The sequence below is a fragment of the Triticum dicoccoides genome, chromosome 6A (genome assembly GCF_002162155.2).
Source record: "Triticum dicoccoides isolate Atlit2015 ecotype Zavitan chromosome 6A, WEW_v2.0, whole genome shotgun sequence".
Lineage (NCBI taxonomy): Eukaryota > Viridiplantae > Streptophyta > Magnoliopsida > Poales > Poaceae > Triticum > Triticum dicoccoides.
The window spans coordinates 56,788,899-56,796,996 of record NC_041390.1 but is presented as its reverse complement, the minus strand read 5'-3'; the positions used below and the strand labels follow the sequence as shown (position 1 = coordinate 56,796,996).

Below are 8,098 nucleotides of genomic sequence, written 5' to 3'. Positions count from 1 at the left end.
ACGTAAAAGTTGTTTCTGTGCAAGTACATTGCAAGGCCTGATTTGGCGTATGGCCTCTGCTAAGGGCATGTACAATGGTTGATAAGATAGTCTTATCTTAAGTTTTGCATTTAATTTAGAGATGACAAAAAAATGTCTAAAATGGGTCATCTCTTAGCCTTATCTTCAATAACTAGAAATTTCTAAAAATGTGGTGAGACATATTGTGCTAAGAGATCATCTCTTGTCTTATCTTAAATAAGAGAAGACAAGCCTTCTCTTATGAGTTCTCTCTCCTCCACCACATCATTTATCCTACGTGGCACTCCTAAGATAGCACCATTGTACATGCCCTAAGGTCTCCTGGGTGCTGGAAATTCCCTCTCGTCATTAGCGCGTGCGTGGGTGGATTAGTGATACGCCGCTGCCGTCGTGTGCCCGTCCCGCCTACCCGCCTACCGCCTCTACTATCCCTGCCCGCGATTCGGTTCATACGGCAACGCAGGCTGATCCTCTCGCCAATTCTTAAGACTGCAGCCAACGAATTGACCAAGGTTAATATACCTTTACTAATCCCTCTCAGTTCTCATCTTGTAGTGTTATAAATCATATTTTATTTATTTTGGCTGTGTGATTTGTGATGCATTGCCACGCTAGGTCATAGGCACCCACAAACCGTTTGAAAGCTCGGACCGATCAATGCTTCCTCGAGCACGGCTGCATTGGTAAGCAGTGATGGTTATTACGCGTCTGCCAACGACAACCAGCCGATCTACTTTGACCTAGCGGCAGAGGGGACGGTGAGGGTCTAGGTTTTGTTCTCTAGGTATGTATTTTGACAACAGAGATCAATTTTTCCTAATACATATGACGCCCGGATAATTAAGCTACAGTAATACCATGCTAATGGTGACATGTCTTCATTTTTACTGTTGCTAGTCCCAGGTTGGTTATTACCGATTCAAATTTTAACTTTAAAATAAAGTCAAACAATAAGGATTTTCAAATGTCAAAACTAAAATGTGAAAAATGTGAGAAATAATTCATAGATAATTACAGTGCTGAACCAATATTTTTACAAAGTGAATAAATGCCCTTAAATGAATAAAACAGGGGCTAAAAACCATTATTAAATGCTTTTAAATAATAAAAAAATACAAACCTATTTTATTATTGTACCAAACTAATTGTTGCTCTGGCCTGAATTGCAATAGTAATTAAGGTACAAGTTTCATATTTTATAACACTATTTTACTATTGAAGATTAAAATGAAAATAGAAATAAATAAAAAGAAAGTAAACAGAAACTAACCTACTATGCACCGGCCTTGATGTGAACAGGCAAGGCCCAGCCCACCTGGAGCTCGTCCCCAACCTCTCTGTTCATCAGAGGCTGGGTGGACGCCGCGCCATCGTCCGTGGCCATGGATGGCCACGTGCCGAACATCTAGCCCCACCCTGGCGTCTATAAGGCCCTCCTTGACCCCGTACGCGAACCCTAGCCCCCCTCATCTCACCCTCTTGTGCCGCCATCATCGTTTTTGTTCGTGCCCGAGCGGCTGCCCGCCATGGCCATCATCGTAGCCGCGGCCAGCACGCTTGCTGTCGCCTGAGAAGATGTGCAGGAAGACGGACGTACTCCTCTACTTCGTCTACACCACCAGATTGACGCTGTAGAACTCCAACGCCGCCGCCCGCTTCATCTTCTTCCTCGGACGCCGCCGGACATCCTCGTCAAATTCGCCGCCGTCTGCCGCTCCTAACCTTCCACCGGCCTTTCTTGTGCCCCGCGGTGAGCTCCTCGGCGATTCCCCCTAATTTCCCCGTCGATTCCATGATGTATCACCGCTCCCCGCAAGCGCCGAATCTCGCCGTCGCCGTGGACGACGTGCCTCTCGTTGCCGAGCTCTCTGAGCCTCCCAGTGTCTTCCGTCGTGCCTGTAGTGACCTATAGCTGCTTCCTAGATGCTCCTTTTGCTCACCCTCGAGCTGCAACTGATCCGCCATAAACACCATGCTCCGACCGCTGCTACTCTTGCCGCAGTTGCTGCTCTTTGCTATTGCCGCTGGTTGCCGCTGCTACCTGCTCTCGCTGTAGCTGCTATTGCTGGCCATGGCCTTGACCATGGTCAAGAGCACCATGGGTGTTCTGTGTGTGTGTGACCGGCTGGGCAATTGCCATGGAGACCGGCCCTGATTAGATTAGGGACTAAGCCCTCTCTAGTACTAACACACCCCATTTTGAGTCTATTACATGGGCCCCCACTAGGTAAATTGTTTACTAAAATAATTTGAACACATGTCCCACTGACATATGGGTCCCACTTCTAAATAGAACCAATTAGTTAAAATAGTTTAACACCAGTCCATGACATGCGGGCCCTTTGACCATGTTGACTAGTCAACGTAGACTGAGTCAGCTGCTGACTGTGCACTGTTGACTTTTACCTTGACCTATTGTCAGCCACACATTACACCCATGGGTACACTTCTCTGTGTACCCATAGCATTTAGTATTTATTTGAATTTTGAATTAAATAAAATAATAATTTTAGAAAATGTTTAAAACTTCGAAATTTAATGTAAAATAAATTGTAACTCCGATGAAAATACTTTGTACATGAAAGTTGCTCAGAACGACGAGACGAACTCGAATACATAGCTCGTTCGTCTGCCACGCATCCCTAGCATTGTGAACACGCAACTTTCCCTCTCCGATTCTTTTGTCCGAAAAAGCAAAACACCGGGGATATTTTCTCGGATGTTTCCCCCCTTCACCGGTGTCACCTCATACCGCGTTAGGGCACCCCTAACACCGCTACTTGTCATGTCATGCATCGTTATGCATCTGTTTGCATTGTATTCATTGTTTCTTCCCCCTCTTCTCTCCGGTAGACTACGAGGCTGACGCTGCTGCTGGTGCCTCGTCCGACTACGTTGTTGACGACCCTTACTTGCCAGAGCAACCAGGCAAGCCCCCCCCCCCTTGATCACCAGATATCGCCTAATCTACTCTCTATACTGCTTGCATTAGAGTAGTGTAGCATGTTACTGCTTTCCGTTAATCCTATCCTGATGCATAGCATGTCCTTGCTACTACTGTTGTTACCTTTACCTGCAATCCTAATGCTTAGTATATGATGCTAGTTTATCATCAGTGGCCATACATTCTTGTCCGTCTGCCATGCTATACTATCGGGCCGTGATCACTCGGGAGTTGATCACGGGTATATATATATACATAATATATGATACTTGTGGTGACTAAAGACGGCTCGGCTCGTAGGAGTACCCGCGAGTGATTCACGGATTGGGTCCAAAAGGACGTTTGTCCCGACGGCCCTCTGAGTGGATCTTTGTGGCGAAGCGACAGGGCAGGTTGAGACCACCTAGGAGAGAGGTGGGCCTGGCCCTGGTCGGCTTTCGCGGTTATTTCAAAATAACACGTTTAACGAGATCTTGGTATTTGATCTGAGTCTGGCTACTGGCCTATACGCACTAACCATCTATGCGGGGACAGTTATGGGCACTCGACGTCGTGGTATCAGCCGAAACCTTCATGACGTCAGCGACTCAGCGGCGCGCGCCGGGTTGGACTGGAACGCCTACTCTTGTATAAGGGAGGCTAGGTCTACTCACCGGCCGCGTACGCAACGTGCAGGTGTGCAATGGGCGATGGGCCCAGACCCCTGCGCCATAGGATTTAGACCGGCGTGCTGACCTCTCTGTTGTGCCTAGGTAGGGCTGCGACGTGTTGATCTTCCGAGGCCGGGCATGACCCAGGAAAATGTGTCCGGACAAATGGGATCGAGCGTGTTGGGTTATGTGGTGCACCCCTGCAGGGAAGTTAATCTATTCGAATAGCCGTGATCTTCGGTAACAGGATGACTTGGAGTTGTACCTTGACCTTATGACAACTAGAACCGGATACTTAATAAAACACACCCTTCCAAGTGCCAGATACAACTGGTGGTCGCTCTCTCACAGGGCGACGAGGGGAGGATCATCGGTTAGGATTATGCTATGCGATGCTACTTGGTGGAACTTACCATCTACTCTCTTCTCCTGCTGCAAGATGGAGGTTACCAGAAGCGTAGTCTTCGACAGGACTAGTTATCCCCATCTTATTCCGGCATTCTGCAGTTCAGTCCACATATGATACCCTTATTCCATTTGATACCAATGCATACATATGTAGTGTAGCTCCTTGCTTGCGAGTACTTTGGATGAGTACTCACGGTTGCTTTTCTCCCCCTTTTCCCCTTTCCTATATCCGATTGCTGCAACCAGCCGTTGGAGTCCAGGAGCCAGACGCCACCGTTGATGACGACTGCTACTACTCGGGAGGTGCCTACTACTACGTGCAGCCCGCTGACGACGACCAGGAGGAGTTTAGGAGGATCCCAGGCAGGAGGCATGCGCCTCTTTCGATCTGTATCCCAGTTTGTGCTAGCCTTCTTAAGGCAAACTTGTTTAACTTATGTCTGTACTCAGATATTGTTGCTTTCGCTGACTCGTCTACAATCGAGCTCTTGTATTCGAGCCCTCGAGGCCCCTGGCTTATAATATGATGCTTGTATGACTTATTTTATTTGTAGAGTTGTGTTGTGATATCTTCCCGTGAGTCCTTGATCTTGATCGTACACGTTTGCGTGTATGATTAGTGTACGGTCAAATCGGCGGCGGCACAAGTTGGTATCAGAGCCGACTGCCTGTAGGAATCCCCCTTCCACACTCCTTGGCCGAAGTTGAGTCTAGTCGATAGAAATTGTTTTACTAACTTGGCTGTGCGGTCCTTGGGCCCACGTCGCCATCGGGTGTTATTAGGATCTTTTATTCCTCGATCTATACTCTGGGACTCTGATCTCTCTTCTATTCGGGATAAATGATTTTGCTAAAATCTAATTCTAGGTTCTCGTTACCACTTCCTGCCGGAGAACCCTTTCATTACGGATGATCGACTGCTTCAACAGAAGATTCTGACAATACTCTCCGATATTTTCTCGAGACCGTGTGCCTGTTGCTTTTGCAATTCCCTACCACCGAAAATTCCCTATGGATAAATACTTACACCTGTCGAACTTACTTTTATTCTCAGTTGGTCTTGTTATTACAAGATACCCTGAAATACTCATCGTTGTTTCGATAATCCTTTGAGCTTACTGCCTTGGTGTTCTTTGTCACCTGAGTACCCCTACGGATAATTCTCACACTTATCGAGTATCCGCTCATCCCCCAGTTGTTCATGTGTTTCACAATGGTCATCGAAATACTATTCGATCCTCCAAAAATCCTTAGTAGCTTATTGCTCTACAATACTTGTCTGCTTGCATGATGTTTGCTTTCCATATGTCTGGCAATATTCGTTAGTATCCTTAGGCACCGTCATTTTGATCCCTTTGATTCAACATGAGTGCGAATGCACGCAATCATCAGTTGATCCTTTTAAATTATCTTTCCGGCTCAGACGTCATTTTAAACATGAGCTGGTTCTCAACAAATCCAATTGCCGTCGATTGTACCCCTAAGGCTATTCAACTTATCCATCCCTAATCAGAACATTGCTTCTGATCCCTTGATTTGAAAATCATAATTCCTTTGCATTTGAGCTCTGGATTAGTCAGTTATTTCCATAATCCAATACCTTTGCATTGTTACTTCCTCTGGTTGTGTGTCGATGCTCACATCAGCTCTGTTATGGACTGGCAGATCCTTTAATGGATTTTATCTGACAGTGTCCTTCATATTCAATAACCTTGTAAGCCTTCCCTCGGATACATAATGCCTTTGGTAAATTGTATCATCTACTTTCTCAACCTTGCTCTACTTTCAAGCTGGTGATATTTACTCTTGAAACTTGTGGTATATGTTTCTAAGAAGCCCCTATGGGTTGAACATATGCCTTCTCTAAACCGTGTGAACTCGAAAGTTTTCACTGTTGGGGAACGTAGTAATTTCGAAAATTTTCCTACGCACACGCAAGATCATGGTGATACATAGCAACGAGAGGGGAGAGTTTTGTCTACGTACCCTCGTAGACCGGAAGCGGAAGCATTAGCACAACGCGGTTGATGTAGTCGTACGTCTTCACGGCCCGACCGATCAAGCACCGAAACTACGGCACCTCCGAGTTCTAGCACACGTTTAGCTCGATGACGATCCCCGGACTCCGATCTAGCAAAGTGTCGGGGATGAGTCCCGTCAGCACGACGGCATGGTGACGATCTTGATGTTTTACCGTCGCAGAGCTTCGCCTAAGCACCGCTACAATATTATCGAGGACTATGGTGGAGGGGGCACCGCACACGGCTAAGAGATCAATGATCAACTGTTATGTCTATGGGGTGCCCCCCTGCCCCCGTATATAAAGGAGTGGAGGAGGGGGCCGGCCAAGGAGGTTGGCGCGCCCTAGGGGGGAGTCCAACTCCCACCAGGAGTAGGACTCCCCTTTTTCCTATTAGGAGTAGGAGAGGGAAGGAAGAGGAAGGAGGGAGGAAGGAAAGGGGGGCCTGCCCCCCTCCCAATTCGGATTGGGCTTGGGGGGCACACCCCCTCCATTGCTCCTTTCCCCTCCTTTCCACTAAGGCCCAATAAGGCCCATATACCTTCCGGGGGGGGTCCGATAACCTCCCGGTGATCCGGTATTGTCCTAATCTCACCCGAAACCTTTCCGGTGTCCAAATATAGTCGTCCAATATATCGATCTTTATGTCTCGACCATTTTGAGACTCCTTGTCAAGTCCGTGATCACATCCGGGACTCCGAACAACCTTCGGTACATCAAAATATATAAACTCATAATGAAACTGTCATCGTAACGTTAAGCGTGCGGACCCTATGGGTTCGAGAACAATGTAGACATGATCGAGACACGTCTCCGGTCAATAACCAATAGCGGAACCTAGATGCTCATATTGGCTCCTACATATTCTACGAAGATCTTTATCGGTCATACCGCATAACAACATACGTTTGTTCCCTTTGTCATCGGTATGTTACTTGCCCGAGATTCGATCGTCGGTATCTCAATACCTAGTTCAATCTCGTTACCGGCAAGTCTCTTTACTCGTTCTGTAATACATCATCTTGCAACTAACTTATTAGTTGCATTGCTTGCAAGGCTTAAGTGATGTGCATTACCGAGAGGGCCCAGAGATACCTCTCCAACAATCGGAGTGACAAATCCTAATCTCGAAATACGCCAACCCAACATGTACCTTTGGAGACACCTGTAGAGCACCTTTATAATCACCCAGTTACGTTGTGACGTTTGGTAGCACACAAAGTGTTCCTCCGGTAAACGGGAGTTGCATAATCTCATAGTCATAGGAACATGTATAAGTCATGAAGAAAGCAATAGCAACATACTAAACGATCGGGTGCTAAGCTAATGGAATGGGTCATGTCAATCACATCATTCTCCTAATGATGTGATCCCGTTAATCAAATGACAACTCATGTCTATGGTTAGGAAACATAACCATCTTCGATTAACGAGCTAGTCAAGTAGAGGCATACTAGTGACACTTTGTTTGTCTATGTATTCACACAAGTATTATGTTTCCGGTTAATACAATTCTAGCATGAATAATAAACATTTATCATCATATAAGGAAATAAATAATAACTTTATTATTGCCTCTAGGGCATATTTCCTTCAGTCTCCCACTTGCACTAGAGTCAATAATCTAGATTACACAGTAATGATTCTAACACCCATGGAGCCTTGGTGATGATCATGTTTTGCTCGTGGAAGAGGCTTAGTCAATGGGTCTGCTACATTCAGATCCGTATGTATCTTGCAAATCTCTATGTCTCCCACCTGGACTAGATCCCGGATGGAATTGAAGCGTCTCTTGATGTGTTTGGTTCTCTTGTGAAATCTGGATTCCTTTGCCAAGGCAATTGCACCAGTATTGTCACAAAAGATTTTCATTGGACCTGATGCACTAGGTATGACACCTAGATCGGATATGAACTCCTTCATCCAGACTCCTTCGTTTGCTGCTTTCGAAGCAGCTATGTACTCCGCTTCACATGTAGATCCCGCCATGACGCTTTGTTTAGAACTGCACCAACTGACAGCTCCATCGTTTAACGTAAATATGTATCCGATTTG

The 8,098-nt window shown here is 46.3% G+C and overlaps 1 pseudogene; it reads right to left on the bottom strand.

Annotated features, from left to right (window-relative positions):
* Nucleotides 1–8,098, bottom strand: part of LOC119314762 — a 33,280-nt pseudogene that overhangs the window by 840 nt on the left and 24,342 nt on the right.